General features: G+C 37.1%; 1 long non-coding RNA gene across 1 annotated transcript; it reads right to left on the reverse strand.

The window, feature by feature from the left end:
- Positions 1–21,443: 21,443 nt before the first annotated feature.
- Positions 21,444–25,797, reverse strand: LOC134474564 (uncharacterized). The gene is made up of 3 exons (XR_010045407.1): positions 25,577–25,797; positions 24,648–24,825; positions 21,444–23,145 (listed from the first exon to the last, which is right to left on the reverse strand). It is a non-coding gene; the product is annotated as an uncharacterized LOC134474564 (long non-coding RNA).
- Between the last annotated feature and the right edge of the window lie 783 nt (positions 25,798–26,580).

Raw genomic sequence — 26,580 nt, forward strand, 5'->3', positions numbered from 1 at the left:
CTATAAAATCAAGTCTTTGTGATTTTTCTAGGAGTACTCTAAATAATTTCCAAAGATGATTTTAACTGTAAATTATAGTCTACAAGATTTGTTTAACTTTTCCTATAGTTAGGATTTGACTCAGGAAAGGTGAAAACTAAAGATGCTGTCAGAAGAGGCTTAGACACTTGATTAGGACAGGGTCACAGGTGCCTAAGAAAAGCATTAGATTATATATTGTATTGTTTTAAGATGAAAAACAAGTTAACACAGTTGTCAGGAGTCTTGACTCTTATAAATGAAGAACAAGAAACTCTTTTTACATAGTCAAGGACATAATAAATTCAACATAAAGCACAGGGAATTGGTCTAGTTAAATGTAGCGCCTGTGCTTCTAGAAAGTAAAAAATAACCATTCTTATTGTAGACAAAAACAATTAGCAGTAAACCAAGAAAATAAGGCCATAAAAATTGGACATGCTATGCTCAGGTTTTAACACATTCCATAATTTTTTTTCAAGCTCAGGTATTATAACCAAGGCAAATAAAAATCACTTTCGAAGCTTTGTTCTTCTTTGGTTCCAATACATTCTGGAACAAACTGACACTTTAAACACAGATTTTAAGGCACCCACAAGTCATCATTAATATCCCTATAATATTACTATGCCATTAACATGCAGTGTTTTCATCTATACTATTTTTAAATGAATCAATAAATAACTATGCTGAAATTGTCTCAGTTTTCATTTCTAATGTGGTAAGTATTGATAAATACATTCACATGCACAAAAGTTACTTAGGGTCTTCAATAAACCACAAAAAGTATAAAGGAATTCAGACATAAAAAAAGAAGAAAAGTTGAATACTACTGAATCAAAGCAAAAGTACTCTTCTTGAGAAACAAAGGCACATGCACAATTTTTTTCCTGCCACTGTTTTTACTGGTGTAGACTCAGCCACTCACACTAATTAAAAATTTTAGCAAAAGTGACTAACTTCCATTTCATGAAGGAGACATGGTGAGGTGTGAGGGTAAATAGGGACTCCTGCTCCTGTATTTTACATTTGGGCAGACAGACGAATCTTCTAATAAAACCTTCTATAGCCATATATAGTGGCAAAAATCCACACATTCATTGATATGCCCCCCCCCAAAAGACAGCCTCTCAGTGGCATAGAAAAAGTTAGCAATTATGTGTCCTAGATATGCAATAATGATTCATTAATTAACTAATTAACTATCATTACTAAACTTTAAGCTGCCTTAAGATCCTAGAAATGATGTTTAAACTGACATACTACAAAATATAATTGCTGCTGAAATGAAAAAGTTTTCAAAATAATGACAATTTAATTAGCACAAATCTATGTTTTTCATAATCTTAAATGAGAAGTAGGAATAGCATTAGCTTATTTGACCTTTACACATTTACAAAAAAATACTCAAGTGGAGTAAAAATGTATATAACGACAAAAAGATAAAAGTGTTTTTATTAAATCAAAATTATTTAGTCTCATCTGTCAAATTTTTTAAAAACTTGGATTGTCAATACAGTTTAGTTTTTCCAAGAACTTTCTTAGCACATTTAAAGTCTTAGAATTTTCCTTATTTTATGAAATTTGGGGAATATTTAATTTCAACATGTACTTATATATATAAGCCAATATATATTGAGAGCTTAGGGAGTTCAGAGCAGAGTTCTTTTAATTTGAGGTAGCTTATAATCTAGCTGAGTACTAGTGTTAGTAGGTGCTTGGTATGAATTAAAAGTTGATGGAATTTTCACGTGTGGCTCTAGTTTTGTCAATGAAATAAGAGAAAAAACTGATAGTTAATAAGAGAGAAGATGGAAAAAACATAGTATGCCTAGAGAAGCAAATTTTCAATGTTGATTTTGTATCTTCCCTTTCATTTCTTTAGTGTCCTTCCTTGCACTGTATAGCCTAGAGTAGAAATCATGCTAGTTAGTGGTCTTTTTTTTCTCAGCCATGGTGGAGAACCTTTAAGGTTTCACTAGTAAAAATTATTTGTTATTTTCCTCCCCCCATATTGTCACTAACCCTTCAAAAACTTTTTAAGGTGTTACGTTGTTTGAGAATATTTCTCAGACTCATCCAGTCCTCTGGGTTCACTTTTCTATCTGTGCGTTCCACCACTGCAGTGCTTCATCACACTGTATTGTAAGTGACAGTTTGTCTCACTCTTCCTGTAGCCAAAAAGTTCCTTGTATCTAACAGAATGCATAGCACATGGAAGCAACTCAATAAATATAAGCTGAATGAGAAATTAAAGCGGCATGTCTTGGCTTTCTTTCTCCTGATTATGGCGCTAAGATAATTGCTACATTCTCACAGCCAATATTTTCATGGGGGGAGGGACTCTATGAGCCAGAATAAATATAATTCATTGTAAAATGTTATATGGCAAGAAGGGAAATCTAACTGTGGTCAATTATATGTGGTTTCTCTATCTCCAGAAGACTTATAAATTCTCACTCTAGTGAACTTCAAGGCGGTCATAGGCTTGCCTTAGCCAGCAAAACAACGAAAGGTTTGCCTTAGCCATTCCAGTTTTTAAAAAAGAGAGAAAAAAGCAGAATGCTTCCAAGTAGATATCCTGGGAAAGTTATTTTTTCTGACAAAACATACAGGTTCTGCGGTAGCATGCCATTTGCCTTTTTTTTCTTCCTGATTATTCTTGTATTTGAGACTCAGCGGCCACTTCCTGCTACATATGCAGCACAGAAAGCTAGAAGAGGTCTTGGTATTCCTTTAAAGAAATGCCAATCCAAGGCTATCTACCTCTGCTCTTCTTGTTACTAGAAAAAAAAAAGTACCTTCTGTATTAAAGCTGCCCTTTAGAGTTTCTATTACATGTCAGAAAAAAAAATAAAGACTACAATAGTGTGCCTAAGTCAGGGTTTCCCAAAACCAATATTATTGACTTTTTGAGACAGATCATTAGTTGCTGAAATGAGATTGTCTGTGCATTACAGGATAATGAGCAGCATCTTTTATCTCTACCTACTAGATTCCAATAACAATCTCTCAATGTAGTCAGCTTTCTGTCTCTGCACTAAATGGATGAGCAAGCAATTTAGAGAGAGAAAAGTTTCTTGGACTCACACTTTTTTTTTGAACCGGAAATCCAACTCAGGATCTTACACTTGCCAGGCAGGCACTGTGTCGCTAAGCTATACCCTCAGCCGAGACTCACACTTCTGTAGGATCCAGTTACTGATTGGTTGGTGCCATTGTTTTGGGCCTGTGGTAAGGCAGCACATCATAACAGGAGTGGCTGGTAGATGAAAACAGTCATCTCATGGCTGGGAACAAAGAAGGAAAAAGAAGCCGTGATCTCATAATCCACTTCAAGGCACATCTGCAAGGACTTGAAGAACTCCTACTAATAGTTTAATAGCACCACCTTGGGAACCAAGCCTTTAACACATGGGCTCTTGGGGATGCTGGATTCCAAGATCCTAAATGTAGCAAGTTATAACACACAAAAATATAACTAGGAATTGCTCAAAAGCCCCTAAGGGGCATGGCTCTAGGCCCATCCAGAGCCATAGTTTTAAAAACCATTTTATGACAAATAGAGGCCAAATTTTTACTTAAGACCTGTTTCCACTTCTTCCTTCTTAAGGTGATAGTGTAGATAGAGAAGAAAAGAAAACCTAGAAGCAAGCTTAAAGCATGGGTGACTTACAATAGTGTAATGTATCAGGCACTTAGGGAAAACAGCATGATTAACACATAATAGCCTGCTACTTACGAGGTGTTTAATTTTCATTTTAAAGATATTTCTTGGAAATTGCAGTGTTTATGCCTAAGTAGTTTATGGCAATTCTGTGTCCTAGGAAGGCATTGTTTTTGAGTAGGAGAAAGGTCTTTTCCAGATCACCTCAAATAACATTGCTTACCATTTTCTTGTAAGTTTAGTGCTGCAAGGTATAAGCCATTTCATGGAAAGCTAAACAGCAAAGCTCCTGTTTTGTGGGAGAGAGGGGCAAGGGGAGAGAGAGAGAGAGAGAGAGAGAGAGAGAGAGAGAAACAAGAGAGATTGTATTTGCTCTCTTCTTCCTCCATAGCTGATAAATCTCCTGAGCATCTATTTATAGTACTCAGAAAGGTCTTCATATTCTATGTCTGCTGAGTAAATGGGGTTGATATGCTAATGACATTTTAAAAATGTATTCGAATCACTGAATTTGATATCGAGCATCAACCAATGCACTGGGGACCGAAAAAACTAGGTAACAATGACAATAAAAAATGAGAGTGGTAAATATCCCACCACCTGCCTGCATTATGAATTACCTAGATTTGAGTTCTTTTGTCCCTTCTTCTAGCAGATATCTATTTCATTGTTGAGAAATGCTTCCCAAAATGAATTGCAACCTTAAAGTAAGAAGAAATTTCAGCTGTGACATGGTGTGACTGTGTCAAAAGGACTGAAGAAAGTGCACAGTGGCAATTCTAGCATAACAGTGTACTAATCATGAACTTCAAGTACTTTTTCCCCAAATTTACCTTGATGCTGAAGAAGTTATTACTCGCTTTCACTGAATGCCTATTTTCAAAGTCAATTAATAATAATATTTTCCTTCTTATTATTACTACTGTTACCATATTTATGAAAGTAATACATATCTACTGTGAAAAATGCAAATAGCACAGAGAATTAAAATGAGAAAGACAAGGGCTCTTCTGTTGAACCCAGTTCTCCTAGATACCTACTGTTAATCACTGAAGTACACTTTCAGGTGTTTTCACTTATAATTAATTTTTATCAGTGTAATAGAATCACATAGGCTTTGAAAAGTGGCATAGCACTACTGCCAGGCTTATGGCAGTAAAAGAGTGATCCCGTCCTGCCCGTTCTCCTTTGTTCACTTCCCCAGGGGCAACCACTTTAGTCTTTTAGCTGTTTCTTCCAGCACTTACATAGAATTTTACCTGGCTAAATAATATGTGTACAATCTTATGTTTTATCTGTTTTGGACATTACTTATTTCCTGTAATAATGAGTCACTGTGATCTTGTATACCATGATTATTCCCAACACAATACGGTTTCATAATCCAGTAATTAATTATTTGATTCTATCGTACTTGTAAAACATATACCATGTATGAGGACCTCCATTCGTCTCTGAGCTCAGCTATTTGTGATGAAATTATACAAGGCTACAGCATTTAGAGTCATGTTAGAGAAACAGAAACCACACGAGTTTCAACAGTAATTATATAACTGAGGGCATAAATTAAAGGTAACAGAGTGCTGAAAAGCAAAAACGGCAGACTGAAATGACATGGAAATACCGTGGTGCCTCTGTTTACAAATTTAATTTGTCCCATGATTCTAGTGAAGATAGCCACAGTCTTGTTTGTCAACCACTGAGGAATTCATGAACAGAAGCAAAATTTTGTGAAACACTTTTGTGAAACATTAGTGAACCAAAGTACTGTTTACTATAATAGGGGAAGGAAAGAAAGGTCTTTGGTTGCTGTAATTTAAAGCTCAGAAGGGGCTGCTGAGGGTTTAAGCAAGGGCTTAAGCCTCTGAGGTGCAAACTCAAGCTGACTGGTCCTTATATGTCTGAGGGATAGGCGAGTCTTTGCTGGATAGTGCTGACAGGAACATAAGCAAAACAAAAAGAACAGAACCCCACTCTCTTCTTTTTCTACCATCCAATGTTCCTCTGGTGCAAACTATAAGCAGATCCTAACAAAGAGTCAGAAAACAACAGAATAATGTATTTTTCAGTGATCAGAAGAGTATAGAAGTAGAAGCTTGGGGGGCTGGGGATTTAGCTCAGCGGCATAAGCACCTGCCTTACAAGTAGGCAGTCATGAGTTCGATCCCCGGTACCGATAAAAAGGAAAAAGACAAAAAAAAAAAAAAAAAAAAAAGTAGAAGCTTGGACCTTGGAGACAGTAGCTTCAAAGTTAGTCCACTCCACCCTTAGCGGTCCTCAGCATTCACAGACTCTTCTTTTCATAGTTCAGCTTCCATACAACGCTGAGGATACCCTTATACTCCTGTCCTCTCCGCCCAAAACAAAGATATCTTGGCAGTCACTATATCCATCTCTGATAATTGTCATCATTTTGTCTCTCTGAGATGTTAATTATGCCTCATTTTCAGTCCCAAGCACACCTAAAGCTTAAACAATAAAGTTAACTATCAAGAACCGCCCTTACATAAATGAATGAGAGAAAAGAAGAAAAAAAAAAGATTAAGTGAACACTTGAAGTAGTTAACCATTATTTCACAGCAAATTAGCATGAACTTAGTCGCTGTCCACTCTGTAGCTCACAGTTTTGTAGATTAATGTCCAGCACAGGATGGCTGAATCCTCTCTCCTTAAGATAGCGTGAGGCTGAAGTCAAGATTCCAGGTTAAATGAGTTTGTACCTGAAGGCTCTGAGGCAAAATAGGTATCCAATCTTATTTTGTGAACAGAATTCAGTTATGGGACTGACTGAGGTTTGATGTTCTTTGCTGGATGTCAGTTGAGGCTGCTCTCAGTTCTCAGGGGCTACCTGAAGTACTTGCCAGATGATGCTCTCCATCTTCCAGACATGAAGGGTATGTTGAATACTTGTCAGACTTTGAATCTTTGACTTCCTTTATGTGACCAGCTGGAGATATATCTTGGCTTTTAAAGAGCTCATGGAGCCATTCATGGACTGTGACGGAAAAGAACTAGGCCTCACAAGGAGATGATCCCCACATAGAAACAGCACTGTGCATGGGTCACTCCCAGAGTAGGGACAGCCAGACCCAAGCCGCTCTGTGAGTCAGCACCATTTGTGGGCTGCGGAGGGACAGAACCAGGCCTTACAAGGAAACAATTCTCACCTGGAAACCATGTCATGTTCATTGCTTTCTTGGTTTAGGTTTTATTCTCTTTTGTTTGATCGTGTTAAATCTGATGGCATGAGCAGCTATTTAAAAGTTAGCAAGACATATTATGGCAGCCAACTATTGGCTTATTTTGAAGTCCTTTATTGCATTCCTTGTTTTTGTTTTTATTGTTTCTATTCTATTCTGTTCTGCTCAATTTTCATTATGTCTGAAAGTATCTGCAGCTATTTTGAAGACAACAAAAGGGATTTTTTTGTCTTTTTCCTTTTTATCAGTACCGGGGATCGAACTCATGACTGCCTGCTTGCAAGGCAGGCGCTTATGCTGCTGAGCTAAATCCCAGCCCCCCAAAGGGATTATTTTAACCATTGTTGATTTTGTAACATTTTGAAGTCTTGTGTCACTTATACTGGTTTATTTTTATTGGTTTTATTCTGTTTTATTTTTGTTGGTTTTATCCTCTTTAAAATAAAAAATAAATAAACAATAAAAATTAAAGAGCTCATGGGATTAACTAAGGCCTAGTTTTCTTATCAACTGATTTGGGACCTTGATTAAATCCTTAAAAAATCTCATCACAACAATATTTAGGTTAGTGTTTAATTAAATAACTTGGAGGTGTTATAAATATACTGATATTTAAAAATGTTACAAAATAGATGTGCTCAGTAAGCAAGAAAGAATATCCTAGACTTCTAAATTCCTGTTTCTGGAGTTGGTTACAAGTTTACAACAGATTTTTATAATTTCCTTCTTTTGACATCTATTTCATGTTTCCTAGCACTTAAGCTAATGGAGCTTCTTTAGTTGGTGAGATGATTCAAAAGTTCATTTTTCTGTCCAAGTGTTTGCCCATTGTCCTGTTGTATCTCATGTATTTCTAATTAACACTCACTTCTGGACCTCAGAGAATTAACCTATGCCCTATTGAGTTTCTAAGTTTCAAAATGGTGTTCTTTACTCTGTTGTTTAACAAAACATAATGTCCTCTTGGTAATCAGGAAGAATTGCCTAGTCAGTAGAGAAACCCTCTTCTTTGCCCAAAGACTCATTGGTAAAAGTCCAAAGTATCCAAGTTGTAGATTCAGCTTTCATTTAAGTGGAATCATTGCTATGTTCTCTGTTTGAGACATCCTTATTTGGGAGCCACGATATCCTGCAAAATGTGGGATCAGAAACCAAAATGTCCAGCTGTGTAATGTTTGTCGTAGAAAAAAAAGGTGACATCTCTGCTTCTGTTCCTTGATTCTTGCACTTGGAAGCACATGTTCAGTTTGTGAGATAAAGAATCATTGTTATTTCAAATACATATCATTAAGATATCATCCCAATATTTCAAGATTCTACCTGTTAATGAGTGCCATAATTTAGAGTTCAGTGTGGGATTCCATTTTTCTACAGGCTGCAGCTTCTGAGTGAGATCCCTTAGTACTGTATTCTATAAACACCTTGCTGTGCTTCTTTTTTTCCTTTACTGTGAAATGAGTTACTTAGACATTGAATAACTTCATGGTGAATAAGGTATTCCTAGATCCACTAAGTGTTGAGCTGGCAAAAGCATTGCAGGCAGGATTATCAAACTAAACTCAATGTATATTTATTCCAAGAAGAGCAAACCACTATGCTCCATGATGGAAGAAGTGTGAGTTAATCAACATCATGACTGATTGGTGCCACAGTATATGGAGGATATGCTGTCCTACTAGGGGTTCAACTCTGACATCTGTAAGAGGCAATAGTGCAATACAGTACTTAGGACAGAGAGCTTACAATCTGTGAGAAACCCTAATCTTTTGTCCCCCGCAGAACTCTTATAAACTAAAACAAATATATTCTTAGTTAAAAATGGCATGAAATACATTGAAATATTAATTAAAATGTAGTAAATCTTTCTTAATTACTGAGTTAGTGTTTTCTAAATGTTTTATGATAGGTATGAATTACTTTCATACTGGGAAAAATAATTTTTGAAAAGTGAATTAGTTATAATACGTTCAAGTATAGTTCATGCATCTCATCTCTCCCACCAACTTCAATGAAAAGAAATTATTTAATTGTATTCCTTGTTTCTCCCCATGGTAATTACTTGCTCCATTGAAGAGCTAAGTAATTTTGTCTTTTTATAAAAATTGAGCTAGTCTAAAATGCAATATTTATTCCATTAGATGAGGCAAACTTCTTGTGCAAACAATAAAGACCAAACTTTTGTGTAATGGAAATTAGAATTACAAATATTTGTGATCTATCTATCATTACTTAGAACAGTGGTTTTCAGTCCTAAGACTGACTTTGTTTTTGTTTGCATCTTTTTCCCTCTATAGGAAGAAAATACATCTACTTCATTCAACATTCACTAATGATATATTTATTGAGCAGCTACTCTTGAGAAGTTTTGGATATCACAGTGAAGACACAGTATTTTCATCCATGGAGCTTACATTACTCCTAGAGAAGTCAGACAAGAAACAAATATGCATTAAAATATCAAATACATTAAGATTTTTTAAAAGAGTAGATAGAAACTTAACCAGGTAAAATATGAGAGGGGAAAGCAATCCTATAGCATGGCCAGGAAAAGCCAATAGATATTGAAGCACAAATCTGAATGAAGGGAGGAAATTAGTCATGAAACAACTTAGGGAAAGCCATCTTACCTAGTGCAATGGTTCTGAGGCAGAAAAGAACTTACAGGAATCAGTAAACCATGGGGCATGATAGTAAGTCTGGTGAGGCTGGGATAGTTTGAGTGAGATGGAAACTGGGAAGAAATGATATCAGGGATGCTGACAGAGATCAATTAACATAAGGCCTTTGGTACAGAGGAAGAAGTTTGAATTCTATGCCAAGTCAGAAGGGAATTGACCGGTGGTGGTGGCAGTGGTGGTGGTGTATGTGCATGAATGTGTGTGTGTGCATATGACACCTTTGGCCCTATTCGAAGAATCTGGAGCTGAAGCAGCATGGATAGAGAGTGACTTTTCAGAGGTTGTTTCAACAGCTTAGTCTAAAGATGATAATTCAGATGAGACTCACAGCAAGAAAGGGGAACAGAAATGGTCAGACTCAGGTTGTATTTGGATATGGGTATAGAGATAGGAGGATTAAAGATCACATCTAGATTTTTATCCTAGTAATTGAGTGGTAGTGGCTTTAACTACAATGCAGAACACCAGGAGTGGAACAAATTTGGCAGAAGGCAGGATTGTCAAGTATTTGCACATGGTGGGTATCATACCTATTGAAGTACAAGTGGAGGTGTTGAATAGACTGTATGTACGAAATAGCACTGTGAAGCTCAGAGGACACTTGCAGAGTTGGACACATAAATCTAGGAGTCACCAGTCTAAATGGCATTTAGATCATGGAACCAACACAGGAGTAAGAATATGCAAAAAATGAATCCTGAGCACTGAGTCAGGAATGCTCAATGGTCACTGTTTGGAAACTGAGGCAGAGCAAGCAGAGTCACTGAGAAGGGACATCTGGTGAGGCAGGATGAAAATTAGGCCAATGCTTTGTCCCAGAAGTTATGTGAAGAAGGCATTTTAATAAGGAATGAATAGCAAATGCACTTTTTAAAATTTATTTTTTAAAGAGGGAAAACCAAGAAAATCAAGAAGCAATCAATTAAAAAATAAGAACGAAAGCAAAATGACAGCAACAATAGCAACAACAAAAATAGCAATTTAGGATTTCAAAACGAGATGATAGAAATTTAACATTGGTTGTTATATTTTGTATCTTATCCTCAAAGTAATTGCTCAGGCTACCAGATACAGGCATGCAAGAATGATCAATAAAATTTCCCTTTGAGCAGTTTCTTTCCCTCTTTATCTATTGTAACTTTTGGATCTTATTTACTCTTTCAATCGAATGTTCTTAAAGGCACTGACTTATACACATACAAATAATCAAAGTGATGCATATTTTGTATGTTTTGTATATTTTACCACAATAAGAAAAGGGAGAGTGAATGATCAACTGTGTTGAACACAGTGAGAAGAGTGAAATGATCGCTTGGACCTGACTGGACAGCAGTGGCTCTCAATTGTGAGTGATTTTGATCCCTGGAGACATTCAGCAATGCCTGAAGACATTTCTGGCTGTTATAGCTGGGAGGGTGCTACTGCCACTCAGTGAAAGATCAGGGATGTTGATAAACACCTTACAATGCACGGGACAGGTCCCCGCAGCCAAGAATTGTGAGGCTCTAACGTGATAGCATTGTCAAAGTGGAAGGATTCTGGAGGAGCAACACTCATGACCCGAGAACTGGTTCAGTGGAGGTGGAGGAGGAAGGGACATGTAAGAGGTGAGGAGAGCATGCCATCTGAGTTTGCCTGTCAGTAAGAGAGCCAGATGGGTAGATAAACATGTGTCATGAGACCCAGGAATGGTTCTTGTTTTAGAGATGGGAGAGATATTTGTATGCTAATGGGAATAAGCCAGCAAGAGGATAAATGATATAAGAGAAAACATTTGGCATCAATTTCAATGCATAAAGTTGGTTTGGTCTTAGGAATAATGAGGATTCCTCATTGGAAGAAGATAACGCAAGCAACTGGTAGGTACATCTGGAGATAAGGTAGGTGTGGTAGGAAAAAAGTGATTCTCTTCATGATTCTGCAATCTCACTCATCAAATTCCTAAAACAAGTTGTTTGCTTGTCTAACTCTACTCATCCAGCAACCAAGTAGACTTTAGGTTCTTTTAGTGTCTCATGTCTTTCTTTCCTAAAGTCCCTCAACATTTGGAGGTGTTGTAGCCAGGGGTTATGCAGAGAACAATTAGAATCAGAACATGGATGGGCTGGGGATATAAGCACCTGCCTGGCAAATGCAAGGTCGGGAGTTTGATCCCCGGCACCAAAAAAAAAAAAAATCAGGACATGGAATTTATAATACTATTTATGATACTCACCCAGAGTTAACACAAGAAAGTGCAGGAAATCTATCCACAACACTAAAGACCTGGAATATTCAGCCAAGGGACTGTATCTCACAGCAATGTCTTGCATGAGTCCAGGTGAAAACCTAGAGCCCATGACAATGCCTCTCATGAGTCCAACTGGAGGTCTAGAGCCCACAAGAAGGACTCATGCCAGTCTTTTTTACAGATCCATGCTGGGAAGGCCCAAAGGTCAGTGGTAGAAGCTAGAAAGTCTATGCAAGCAAGGTAGGTTAAGGGTTCTACACTGTAGCCAAGAAGTCACACTTATAATAGAGACCAGGACTGTCCTGAAAAGCACCACAGCCATCCTCAGTGATATGGAGATCTCAAGCTCCTCCAATGATAAGCACAGTCGAGTACATGCCAGGAAGCTAGTATGATGAGTTTGTCCTGGAGATTAAACGGCACACATCTTCCCCTCCAGAGCCAGGAAGCTATGCTCGATGTAAGGACCAGAGCTCCTCTAGGAGAACCAAGAGCTCAAACAGCAATCCTTAGTGAAACCCACAATGCCCCACTCACATCTCCACCTCTCTGTTTATGCCAGCAACTTTCCTCAGGTGGAACATCTGTGCTCAGCACCATCCTGATGAAATCCAGCTGGCGTCATGTTGACCACCAGTTTTTAACCTGTAACAGGAGGTTCCTCAGAAATAGCATATGAAGGCATATGCAAGTTCCTCAGAAATATCTGTGCAATAAATGACGAATAGCAACACCTGTTGCCTATTTTTTCTCTTTCTTTTCTCTTCTTTTTTTTTTTTTTTTTTTTTTTTTTTTTTTTTTTTTTTTTTTTTTTTGAGACAGGACCTAGCCATGCAGTACAAGCTTGCAAATTATTCTCCTGTCTCAGCCTTCCTAGTGTTGGGATTACAGGATGTTAACTATTTCTAAAGGTATAGTGATCCATTTGCTTCAAGCACAAGAGTCTTTCTATAAGTCATGTATCACTTGTGGAAGCATATTTTTTACCTTCTTTTTTACTGGTACATTTGTAGTACATAAGGATCGCATTCATCATAAGGAGTTGGGACTTGCGTATACATAATACATCTTAATTTTCCCCTATCCCTCACCTTCATGCCCCTCCCCCACATCTCTTGGACCCATTTTCTTTATTCATTCATCTATTGGTGGACATTTAGGCTGTGGAAGCACATTTTTAATTCCCTCATGGAAAGGAACATTTACAATGGTTCCCAATAATCTCTCCATGCTCTCAAGTAGTTCCCCCATGCAGTGCAGGCTGGACCTAGTAACTTACTTCTGATGAATAAAATGTAGCACAAATGATGGGTGTCACTTGTGAATTTAGATGGAAAGAGACTGATCTCCATTCTAGATACCTCCTCTTGCTCTCTCATTCAGTTGCTCTGATGGAGCCAGTGGCCCAATGTCAAGGAATTAATGCCTCTGGTTAACAGTCAGTGAGAATCAGAATCCTTTAATAGTCCTGTGAGTTTGGAATCAGTTTTCCCACAGATAGGCTTTAAGATGCCCAGATCTTCAAGTGATACCGTGTTTATAGTCTTGCCAGCATCACCCGACCCAGTCACTCTCAAATTCCTGACCCTCAAAAACTGAAAGATAAATTTTTGTTGTTTGAAGCTGCTATATTTCAGGGAGATAAGTCTCTAATAAATCAATAGTTAACTAATACACTCATCATTCTGCCTTCTGTGTAAGGCTTTTCAGATGACAAAGACTTCTACCTATTTATCTCATTCAATCTCCACAGTGCTCCTTGGAGTATTCTCCCCATTTTACAGATGCAGAGGAGTGATCACCAATAATGTAGTGAGTAAATTCTAGAGTGAGAGTGAGGTAAATGTAGGACATTTGAAGTCTCAACTTGGCCTAATTAGTTCTACTACATGCTCAATAAAATCCGCCTTTATAGAGCATCATTCCAAACTCATCCATCTAGGTCACTTGTCATTGTAGTCAATTTCATGCACACGACATACTAAAATACATCAACATGTACTTACATGACTTCCCCTAAACTAAATGTTCATTACATGTGATATAAATTATAACAAAGGAATATAAAACAAAACTGTCTTTTATACAAAACAAACTGTTACTTCACAAAGCTATTTTAATATTAGTCTGTTTTCCCAGATATTTGACATAACCAAATCCAAAAAAATTGATTGAACTAAAGAAAAAAATATGAATTAGATGTGTTTTTCTCTGAGATATATTTCAGCAACAACTCACTGGTTAATTATTACAATAGTATCATGTTATAAAGATGCCCTAATAGAGTTCATTATGTAACATGCTTAAATAGTTAGATTATTTTCTTAGAATGTCTTGGAATCTCTAAGTGAAGGCCCTGAAACAGTAAGAAATATGGAGCTCTTGCTGAGGAATATTAATAAGAGGTATTTTCACTCAATTCTCCATTATTCACCTGGTCATCCACCTTGCATGTTCCCTAAGGGCAAAGGCCTGGTTGTATTTATACATATCATCAGCTTCATCACTTACCCAGTACATAAAAGAGGCTTGACATAAATTTTAATCTTTTAATTACTTAGTGGTTTATAATAACGTTTTTGTCACTTTTGCTCAAGATACTTTCTCAGAAGCATATTTTAAAGAGTGGCACAGAAAGAATGAAAAAAACTAGCACTGATATGGATATGAAGGAAAAGAAATGTAGCATAGATTTTTATTGTTGCTTTTATGAGGAACCATAACAATATATACTTTTTAAAAATAGAAACTGTCAACCATGAGCCTTGACACCGACTTGTAATCCAAGCTACTCAGGCAGCTGAGGCTGAAAGACCTCAAGTCTGAGGCCAGCCTGAGCAACTTAACAAGACTCCATCTCAAAATAAAACATAAATATAAATATAAAAAGGCTTGGGGTATAGCTGAGTAGAAGAACACTTGCCTCACATGTGCAAGGTTCTGGTTTTGATTCCTAATACTACAGGGAAAAAAAGAAAAAGACCATTTTTAGTCTATTTTGTGCTGCTATAAACAAAATAGCACAGATTCAGTAATTTATAAACAAAAATGTATTCCCTCACGGCTCTGGAGCTGAGAAGTCTGAGGTCAAGCTGCCTGCAGGTTCTGTGATGAGTACATTCTCTTACAAAATGGCACTTTGCAAGCTGCATCTTCCTCACTGTAAGGGGTGGAAGGGTAAGAAACCCAAAAAGGGGCCAAACTTGTCCTTTTATAAAGGCATTGGTCCTGCCCATGAGGTACATTCCTCCTGGCCTAATGACCACTAAAAGTCCCACCTCTTTATACTGTTACCATGCGGTTAAATTCTGACATGAATATCAGAGGGCACAAATATTCAGTCTGTAGCAGAGACCTTTAGAAATGTTATTTAAAGGTACAATAATGGATAAGCAATAAAACAAAAATACCAACCCTACTAAATATCAAAAAGCTATTATGTAAATCAAAGAATATAAAATTATAAATCTATCAATATAAAGCTAGAAAGTAACATTAAAATGCAGAAAATAACCAAAGATAAAGCTGTCCTATAAAATCAAGGAAATAGATTCAACTCATAATTTAAAGAAATCAAAGACCCTCACAATTCTTGACTCTTATACTCAATAAAATCCAAGACAGTCATTTTCCAACAGGGAAGCACATTCCAAATATTACTACTGAGTTAGAAATGCAGATAAAAAAGAAAGCCACGCACTGTGCATTAAATCAACTAAACTAATGCCATCAATTTCATGATAGAATCTTTGGGTGACTTTAATATCAAAACTACTGTTTATCTACTTGTTTATGACAATAAATATGAATTAAATAATGAAAATAATGCCACTTAAAATGTCATGTATTTATTATTGGGACCACAAAAATCTTTCCAAAAGCTTTGAAGTAATGTAAGATTTTTTTTAGAAAGCCAGAGGCGGAAAGTATTAAAAATTGGTGAGCATGGGGAGCACTGTTTTTTTATTATCAACTTTATAAAATTTGCTACATATCATACAGATCTGGATAACATAAAGTTCCACAGCAAAAAAGAAAATCACATAAAATTAGAAATGACAATCTCTAGAACTATGTGGAAGCACAAATTAATAATACCTCCAGGATTCTGTCCAAGTTGTGCAGAAAATGAATGTCAATACATAGTTACATCTACTTGGGGCAAAGTTAATAACAGAAATGTAATTAAGGGAGAATGTAATAAAAGAAAAGGTTGTTTGCAAAAACTAAACAAAATGAAAGTGTCATTCTTGGATGAGCAGTTTAGATACCCATAGAAGGAAAACTGGTTTCAATGTCCTTTTTTCTCATGCTATCCTGATGAAAAGAAGACATTAGCAACTCATAGGATTAGAAAAGATTCTGGGAAAGTGCTGAGTAATTTATTCCAAAAGGATAGTTAAGATTGTGAACTGAGCTGACTGATAACACACAACCAATTCACAACATCAAGTAGATGCAAGCCAGCTACATTGAATGCCAAGGCAACAAACGGACATCTCAGAATTGTTTTTAGGAATGAAGTTTAAGCATAGGACATCTACAGCTACTCTAAGTTTCTAGTAGAGAACAAGGAACAGGAAAGCAAAAGTGAACCCAGGACATGGGATATCCTATTGGGTACAGAGTATGAGAATACATTACACAAGAAGACAGAAAGGAGGTACCTGACAAAACCATATTTGGGTCAGAGCTCTGGCAGGAACCAAACTCTCACTTCCACAACTTTGAAGACGATGTGTGGATTCCATGAGGGATATTCTATTTGTTTCCTATTTTTGCTATAACAAATCCCCACTTAGTGAATAAAAACAACACAAATTTATAATCTTAACAATTCTAGAAGTCAAAAGTCTGAAATTGCTGTCAGTGGACTGAAGCCAATATGAAAACAACGATGTATCCCTTTCTGGAAACTTGGGAAAACGCTGTTTCTTTGTGTTTTTTGTTTTTGTTTTGTTTTGTTTTGTTTTTTTACCTTCTGCAATACATTCTTTGGTTTATTGTCCCTTGTTCCATTTTAAAAGGTCACATCTCATCACTCTCTTTTGTACCTTCCCCTTTACATTTTTAAAGACCCTTGTGGTTACAATGGCCCAGCTTGGACAATCTCTCTACTTTAAGAGAATTTAAATTCCACTAGCATACTACATTCTAAGTTTCTGAAAATCAAGAATATACACATGGGGGAGCATTATGCTGCCTATCACAAAGATTGAGGCAGATTGGTGATATAAGGATTTCAATTGAGACAGCATCAGAAGTTCGATTGGGTAAAATGAGATACATAATGAAAAGCCTGGAGTTTGCATGGTTGAGTAAGTGCTACTGTCGAAACAGAAACAACTTGAAGAAAAATTGAATGGTACTTCAAGAAGCAATTTTGGGGGCAGATAAATCATCCCTGGACAACATTTATATTAATATTCTACCACCTCGTTTAGGGCAGGGAATGGTAGAACTTAACCTATGAAAGCACTTGCCACTACAGGACCAAAACTGCAGGCAGGTCTAAGACCAGAAACAGGAGAAGGAAACAGAATCACTGTGCTGAATTTGCAGATAAGACATGTGGGAGAGTTTTGGTGACAGTTTTATTGAGACATTGATTTATCCTTTCTGCCTTCATTCGTAGTTGTTGGTCTCTGTTCATTCTCAGAGAAGAATGTGTGGCATGGGACAGACTCAAAGTTCTGCAAATTTCATCTCAGCTTTTGAATTTCAAAAGTGTACACTCTCAAGTATTTGAGAACATCATGAATAAGAACTGAAGATTTCTGAGAAATGAGACTTCCTGCAGAGACTTGAAAAGAGTCCTTGCTTTATGAGAAGAAAGGCAGAAGACAAGGGCATGAGTCTGGTGCTTGGTGGGTCTAAATTAGCCCACCCTGCCAATAAGTTGGTTCCCGATGTCCACAGGAAGTGGATTCTTAGTGAGTACTGGCAGCTGGTGCCACACGCAATGAGAATAGAGTAAGAAAATTCCGATGTCTGAAACACAGAACCACAAGTAATAGCCCTGCTGCCTTAGAAAATGCCAGGACGGTATCTCCAGGAGCAGGTTTTTCACATTTTCCACCCTTTGGTAATATGAAGATACTTTGCTTTTAGGGAAAATGTACTTTCAGAGGAACCTTTGACCTGGCTGAGTTTAGATCTGTATTAGTGCAGAAGAATGGAACCTGGAATAAAAATAGATCCCTAGGGACAATAAACAGCTATTGTAGATAAAATTAAGACAATGGTTTTAATGAGAAAATTCTTAGATAAGGACTAAGAAGAATAATAGGTGTGCATGTGAATGTGGTCCCTTAATATCAGCTTTCCTTACTAGAAGAATCTATGCAGGAAAAAAAGGACATTAACATATTATCGCATAGAGTTGATTAAATTGAGGCTTGAAATGTATTAAAAATGCAGTTAAAAGCAGAGGTGGGTGGTATTTAAATATCTTTGGAGATGATTGATGTTCTTTTCTGCTACTTGAAGATGGATAGTGTTGTTTCCTCCTGCTTGCATTCAAGATTTTTTTTTCATTTTTATCTTAAAGATCATTAGTAATGTGTAATTTCACATCAAGTAAGCATTCTTCTCAGGCAGAGATTGCACAGATCCTTAATGATTTAAAGAAAATCGTTTACATTCGCCCAAGGAAACAACAGATGACCCAGTGAGGTTTAAAATGTTTTCTCTCCCAGGCATCAAACATACATGAGCAGCCTATTAGCTATGAGCTGTATGTCCTGTCAGCAGAAAGACAGACATTAGAGGGGAATAAGATAAGAGGCATCTCTGATAATTTCCTCAATTTGGTGGGCCCCATCCAGGTTGTATACCTCTCAGTTGTCAGTCCCATTAGCTCCCAAACATGTTTATACCATTTTTACTTGCTTTTCTATTTTTTGATTTACCTAAATATTATATAAACTAATGGAGTTAGTGCAAAAAGAAGAACATTGTTGCTATGAAGACTCGAATACCCTTGGAAAGACTCAATAAATGCAAATTGCCTTAAAATTGCTGCTGAATTAGACATGGGTAGAAAAGAAGTAAAAGATGGAGTGGGTGGAGCAAAACAATCTCAGAGAGTACTTTATTGAGATTGCTTCCCTGGAGTCTAACTTCCCACTTAAGAAACACACACACACACACACACACACACACACACACACACACACACATATACTGAGTGGAAATTACAGACTATTCATTGTGGAAATGGATTATTCAACTATGGTTTTTAAGTGAAAATTTCAACTCATTTAGTATAAATTTGAAATAGTTTTCATTTTGTAATAACTACCACCAGGTGTGCTCCAGTAACCCCTTCAGGAATTTTATTTTCATGGCAAACCTTTATAATCATTTTTATTCCTTGGAACCATTTCGTTTCAATTTTTAAGGGGGTCTTGTTAGAGCCTCAGTCACTCTTTCACTCATTTTAAAACTCTCTGCCTTATTCTCTTGTAATTCTCTTATTCCCCTGCCTTTCTCCCCAGTTATTCCTTTGGTATAAGGAGAGGGGAAAGTAGCATTCTTTGTCTATCCAGCAAGATGTGTTTCTCACCTTGGTTGTTTTTAATTATAGGTGTAAGTAAACACTTAAAACCTGCAAATAAGAGATGGATGCAGAAATCCCCTTCAGGGCCTTTTTTCCATTGGCCTGATGAATGGTACCTGGATCCTTTCTATCCATGCTTGCCTCTTTAGCAAACAGTTGCTTGGCCGAACTCTTGCACACATTTTCATTCTTTACATCACCAAGCCGGCAGTTTTCCAAATTTTTATCCTCTGCTTCCTTGTTAATTATAAATTCTGCCTTTAGGTCATCCCTTTGCTATCTTATTTTAGTGTAAGCTGTTAAAAGTAGCCATGCGGCTTCTCAAGTTCTTTGCTGCTTAGTTATCTCTTCCACTAGCTCTTCTAGTTGCAAGTTCATCACTCTTAAGTTCAGTCTTCCACAAATCCCTGGGGCATTGACACAATAAAGCCAAGTTTCTTGAAACTGTGTAGTAAGTATGGCCTTTTATTCCAGTTTCCAATAAGATGGATCCTTTCCAGCTGATAACTCATTTGCATAGAATCCATTGTCCATATTTCCATTAACGTTCTGATGATGACCACTTAAGGAATGCCCAAGAGGTTCTAGACTTTGCCTAGTTTTTTTGTCTGCTGAATCTTCATCCAAATCACCCAGAATGCTCTGTTTAGGGTATTCTGGAGTTTTCTAGAATTCATTTCAAAGATGTTCCAGATATTACCCATCACACAGTTCCAAAGCCACTTCCACATTTTCAGTTATCCCAGTTCTTGGCAACCATTATATTTTTGTTGTTCCAAAATATCCAAGGCTGGCTACTTTCTAAAAGAAAGGCATATATTCAGCCTATAGTTCAAGAGACTGCAAGTCTAAGATTAGGTGGCTGCATCTGATGAGAGCTTCATGCTGCATCATAACTTGGTAGAAAGGTGGAAGGGCAAGAGAACACATGTGGAAGAAAGAAAACACAAGAAGTGGCCCCACTTTATAATAATCCTTCCCCATAAGAATAAGTCTCTTCCTACAAGGAAAGTATTGGGCCTTCTTAAAACCAATCACCTCTTCAAGGCTCTGTTTTCCTATGCTGCCACAGTGGTATGCAAATTTCAACATGTGTTTTGGAAGAAACAAGCCATATTCTAACCACATGGTTTCTTGTTTTGAACCTACTTTTTCGCAAAAGCTTACCCCTCTCTTCCCAGGCTTCCACTTGCTTGGAGTGGGGCAGATGAGGAGTGAATAAAAATTGGTTCTGTCTGGCTCTTCCTTTTTCTCAGTCCTGCTAGCAGGTGGCTGGCCCCAGTCATGGCCTCTTCAGTCAATTTAAAATGTGGGCTATAAATAGTCTCCTTGTTTTTACAACTCTGAGATTTAATTTTTAAGGCTTGAAAAACAGAGCAAAACAAATAAGCTAGCAAAAACCAAGAAAATGACACTTTACCACCCACCATAATGCAACCCCTAACATCCAGGGAAAACACATAGAATTCCAGTCACTCCTCTACTGACAGAGAGGCCTTTTGCCTCCAGAAAATCGATAGTGAATGTTGTGACCATGATAGTATGTTTTATGATTCTTGACTTTAATTGGTTTTTTTTTCAGTGTGTCTGCTCAGATCACTCAAAATAAGAGGACTTATATGTAATGTGAACATCCAAGTGTGAAATATCTGATTTCTCCTCAAATATCTTCCTTATTCATTATAAATAATTAATCATCTATACTATCCTGAATTTAAGGCAAATTAAAGGCATCACCCCACCACCTTTTGCCTCTCAACTTCCTGGAGGTGTGATTCAGCTTGCTACTGTCTTCTTTTTTAAACAGCTGTTCCTGAATAATGCCTTAGATTCTGCCCTTACATAGTTTGTCTCACAGTACTGATTTCATTTCCTACCACTGTAAAACAGTCAAACCAAAAGCTTTTTTTAATCTAGAAGATTCTAGAACAAAGAGTAACTCTTCACACCAATCTTGCCTGTTGTTTCAGAGTGTGCTGAACAGCTGCCCTCACTGTGTATGCACTGCGTCAAATAAAACAGCTTCCTATCAATGCAGAAAATTCAGTAAGCACAAATGTAAATCACCAGTGGATGAGGTTTTCCCAGTATTTAACAGATTTATTATTCACCAAGTGTTAACCCTATCAATAGCATGCACTTACAAATGCAGGTATACAACATAGTCACAAGTTGAGGAGCTTCAAGTTTGCTTTTGAGTCATGAAATAACTTGATGTTTTCAGGACCATGAGGATTATAGCAATTCAGTAAAATTTGTCTGTTGAAAAACTCCTTGAGGGCCAGGGATTTAGCTCAGTGGCATAAGCGCCTGCTTGGCAAACGCGAGGTGATGAGTTTGATCCCTAATACAAAGGAAAACCTCCTTGAATCAAAAAGTATATTTAATTATACTGCTCCTGTTTTAGCCTATTTTCAGACACACTTGCCCAAACATTTAAAGATGCTCTTTATCTTCATTGATCTAACAACTGTAAATCATAGATTAACTCAGTGATTACTAAATAAGGATTGCACCTGGCATGTTGATTCCAGCCTTTATTAATTGGTTACCTTGCCTCATCTGAGATAATGTAGTAGCTCTGTTTATCAGAGCTCCTGAGGACCCAAGCCACTTTGCATATGTGACTCGAGTTTTGAAATCTTATTTTCAAAATTATTCTCAAATCCATTATATGTATTCTTAATTTCAAGAGTTTTATTTGCAAAGACTTCAACAAAATTCTATAGCTCAATGTGTGTTCAGTAACAGTTTCTTAAAACAGGACCCATGGGCAGCTGTTTCAGAATCACCTAGATCTTTCTGTATATTTCAGGCCCCTGGAAAGATTCTAAGGGGATGAGCACCAGGATCATATGGATGACAACTCTGTAGTGTCAGAAAAAGCATTGCAGTCTGTCTTTGTCTGTTCTGTGCTTCTGTAACAGAATATCCGAGACTGAATAATTTGTGAAGAACAGTTATTTTCCGTACAGCTCTGGAGCCGGAAAGACAAATATGAAAGCAATAGCCTCTGCTGAGACCTTTACTGCTGGGTCTGCCCATGGCGGAAGGCGAAGAATTCTAGAGCACCTCCCACTCCCATGAACCCTTTTTTCTTTTTAATAAACCTTAACTAATTTGTGAGGATGGAGCTTCCATGACCTAAACTTCTTCCAGAGGCCCTACCTCCCAGCACTGTTGCATTGTGGATTCAGTTTCTGATGCATGAATTTTGAATACATTCAAACCATAGCACTGTAAAAAATATATTCTAAAATAATGAAAACATTTTTCTACCATTTAAAGAGGCTATAGAAAGCCTATTTTTCAGGAGGCTGGGGGTTTAGCTCAGTGGCATAAGCACCTGCCTTGCAAGCAGGCAGTCATGAGTTCGATCCCCGGTACCGACAAAAAGGAAAAAGACAAAAAAAAAAAAAAAAAAAAAAAAAAAGAAAGCCTATTTTTACCATCATGTACAACTACCTAGGACAAGTTAGAAGCCACTGAAAGTCACTTAATTTCTGCAGTATTCATTCAACACATTTGTTAGACACATGCAACATGCCAGGAAATAGGCAATAAAATATGGTTTTACTACCTCACACCATTAGAGAATTGGCTAGGCATTCTTCGCTAAACGTTTCAGAACAGTCAGTAGATTAACCGCCAGGTCCAAGGTGAAGGTTCTCTAGACGACAGTTTGCAGAACTTGACTGGATTGAGAAGCTCAACCTCTTTGTAAGGAAAGAGACTATTTATCACTCATCTTTTGCTCCCACATCCATTGTGCCGGGCAGTTTTTCTTACACCTGACAAATAATCAATGAAAAGGTTTTAAGTGAGTATAACTGAATATTTTATACACCATTCTATTTTCATAAATTTTGAAATATGCTATGCATTTTACTGAGGCAAGATAAAGGTCAGAAATATAACTTCCTAGGTTTATGCCACCCCGCATTTTCAACATAATCAGGCTCTTGGTGGCTATAGAAGTGTTTTAATAATTATATGCTAAAAGTACAAGACTGCTTTTAGAACTAACAGATGCATTACAACTATAAGTACATCAAAGCTTTTTGAATTATACATGTAAAAAGAAAGTAACTTTTCCATGAAGGTGGCAGGTTAAAAAAACTTATTAAATGTTGAATTGGACTGACCAAGGAAAGTACTTGATCTGAAATCGATAATACTCAAGCAGCCCCTCTGGAATTCCAGCTTTCGTTATCTTATCTCCCATGATTCCCCCACCCTGCCTCCATCTACAAATATTCAAGAGCTACTTTGTCTTCTAAAACAATCTAGAATGATTTCTATGATATCCTACAAAATATTGTTTGCTTCAGCCCACCGCAGTTCTTGGAAGTACATCCTGATAAAGCATTGTAAAATTAATGCTTAATGAAAAATAAGTAAAAGTCTTTAAATTTTCATTTAGTCCCAAGGGTTTTGTTTAAAAAAAAACACACAGACATTGAAACTGATATTTTTAAAGTAGAACTTGAACCTTCTGTGTGAATTTGTGGAACCGTTTCTTTTAACCTCTGACTCTTTCTCCCAGGTATAGAATGAAAGCTAGATAAGCTGAGAAGTGTGCTTCATTGATTCTCATGAAATAAGAGTCTACTCCAGTAAAAATTGAATGGGTCAATTTTGCTTCAGCAGCTCAAGTCAGCAGCCATCTATTCAGTGCAGTACTGTGGAAACTACTCTACTTGGGTCTTCTATGTTTTCTATTCTGTGGCCTATGATTACCTTATTCCTAATGGAGAGAAGGCCTGGGTGCTTTGTGAACAGTAAATTTTGGAATAGAATCCTCTTCATGCCACCTGCCATAGGTCCCCTCTTATTTTTCAATAAGAAAAATATCATCTCTTAGCAAATTTACTTCTCTGTCTGTTGTATTCCACCAGATGGTGTTTAAAAATCAAACAATTAAACAATTCTTTAATCCATGAAACTCCTAGGACTGATAAGATAGAAATAAAAGGAAAGGAAAGCTCTTTAACATGAATATATAATTATTGGTTCTTTGGTCTCATATTTTAATAACAAGGAAAAGATATACTTGAACATTAGAGTTTACATGTCATTTTTAAGACACAATGAAAGCTTACTTTTATTATCACAGTTGTAAGGGGAAATACTTATCTATATTTTCTTGAGTGAAATAAAAAAGAAAAGTATGTAACTTCCAATTAATGTGAATACTTAAGTAAACACATCACATTCCTTGAGCATATTGATAAAGTGAAGATTCAAATTTCTTTCTTAGGCAAGAGGTATAACTCAGTGGTATAGCACTTACCTGCTTTGCATGAGCATCTTCAGCACTACAAAAATTACTTCTTGCAAAAATAAAACATGAAGAATATAATTCATATGACATTGTATATTTTGATATCATAAACACACATGCAAAAGCATTCCAGTTTTACTTGGCAGAATCGGCAGTGCTAGCTCATGCTGCTTCCTTCAGCAATGGTCTTGAGGTAGGACCAAAACAAATAAGATAGGTAGAAAGGAGATGAAGAAATTAATATAAGTGGTACTCTTTAAAAAAACTTTAAGATACAATAAAAATCACCCTTAGCTGGGTGTGGTGGATCACACCTGTAATCCCAGCTCTTGGGAGGCTGAGACAGAAGAATCGTTGCAAATTCGAGACCAGCCTGGGCTACAAAGTGAGCTCAAAGCCAGCCTGAAATGCATAGTGACACCCTGTCTCAATAAGACAAAAAACAAAATAAAATAAAACATAAAATTTACCCAAGCTTACAACATCTTTTTCAATCTTTGATCTGTTTTTTGTGTTTTGTTTTGTTTTGTTTTTCTGTCAGCCTGCTTGGGGGACCCAAGGAAGATTTTTGCAGGTGAGGTCCCCAGGTTAAAGAGCATTGTGCAAGACATCAGTGACAGTAGCAGGCAGCATGGAGTGAAGCAGAACACAAGAGCAAGAGCCACCTTCATCTTTATTGTCTAATTCTTATACAGGTTGTTGTGTCATATTTATATTCTTACAGTGCATGTGTATTTAACCTGTACTAAGTCATTATTACATAGCTGTATTCCACTGTGCATCTGAGCTAAACAGTGGGGTCACATCCTCAGGTGTCCTTAGACACCCTTGAGCTTTGAAGCAATTTGAGCAGCTCCCCACACTTCCTTCTTTCAGGCTCTGCACTCATCAACTTTCAAAAGTCTTAAAAATACAAGTCTTTATTAGTCAGTGCTTACTAGAGTCAGGTGTAGAAGAGTGCCAGGGCTGGAAGCTGAAGTATTCGTGGCAAAAGGCTGAAATGTCTGAGCCAGAAAGCTGAGGGATCTGAATCAGAGGCCAGGAGACAATGTCCAAGATGAACATGAGGACTGAAGCACCCCCAAAGAAAGAAAGCAGCCAAAGCTCCTTTAAAACCACCGAAACTCTTTTGAAGAAAAGTAGCCACAATGAGCCTGGTCTGAGGAGGATCAATTTGAAATTCTTCCCTTTCATTCTCCTTTTATACCACTCCCACAAGCCTCTTCCACACCCAGAACCATGCTGACTCAACTCAGCTGGGCATTTCCCACTCAAATTGACAATTAGTCAGTTAACCATCACGAAGTTTAAATTGGGCTCACACTTTTTTCCAACACTACAAATCTACAAATTCCATAGACTTCTACCTCAAGGAAACAACACTATTAATTGGGTATCTAAACTTCAAACACATGCAAAGAGTTTCCATTTTAACCTAGCCCGCTGGTGGGTAACCTGACAGATACTGAGAATACATATTCTACATCATCTGTCTTGAATATAACTCCCAAACCACATAAATCCCCAGATTCTCAAACATATCTGAAAAGTGTCTCAAACTTAGTATGTTCACAACGGAGCTATGGACCTTTTTTCCTTATTCCTGCCTCTCTTCTAGTCTTCTCCGTCTCAGTTATAGGTCCTACTATCCATTCATGTTCTCAAGACATAAATACTCAATCCACTGGCATTTCCTATGGGTCTTAATTCCAAATACACCTCTGCCACCTGAACTACTACAACAGTAGTAGTAGAGCTGACCAGCTTGCCCTCTTCTTCCTTGGCCCTTTCTAACTCTGCATTTACATATAGCAAAATAATTATTTTAAAATTCTCATCAAGCAAAAAAAAATGCACATTCAGTCAATCACCTTCTTAGTTCCCATTCTTAAATGACTTCCCAGTGGCTCCCCAGTGCATTTAGAAAAAGTGTGAACTTCTT

This window comes from Cavia porcellus, unplaced genomic scaffold (assembly GCF_034190915.1).
Source record: "Cavia porcellus strain 051 isolate PalLab524CR breed Dunkin Hartley unplaced genomic scaffold, mCavPor4.1 scaffold_33, whole genome shotgun sequence".
Taxonomy (NCBI): Eukaryota; Metazoa; Chordata; class Mammalia; order Rodentia; family Caviidae; genus Cavia; species Cavia porcellus.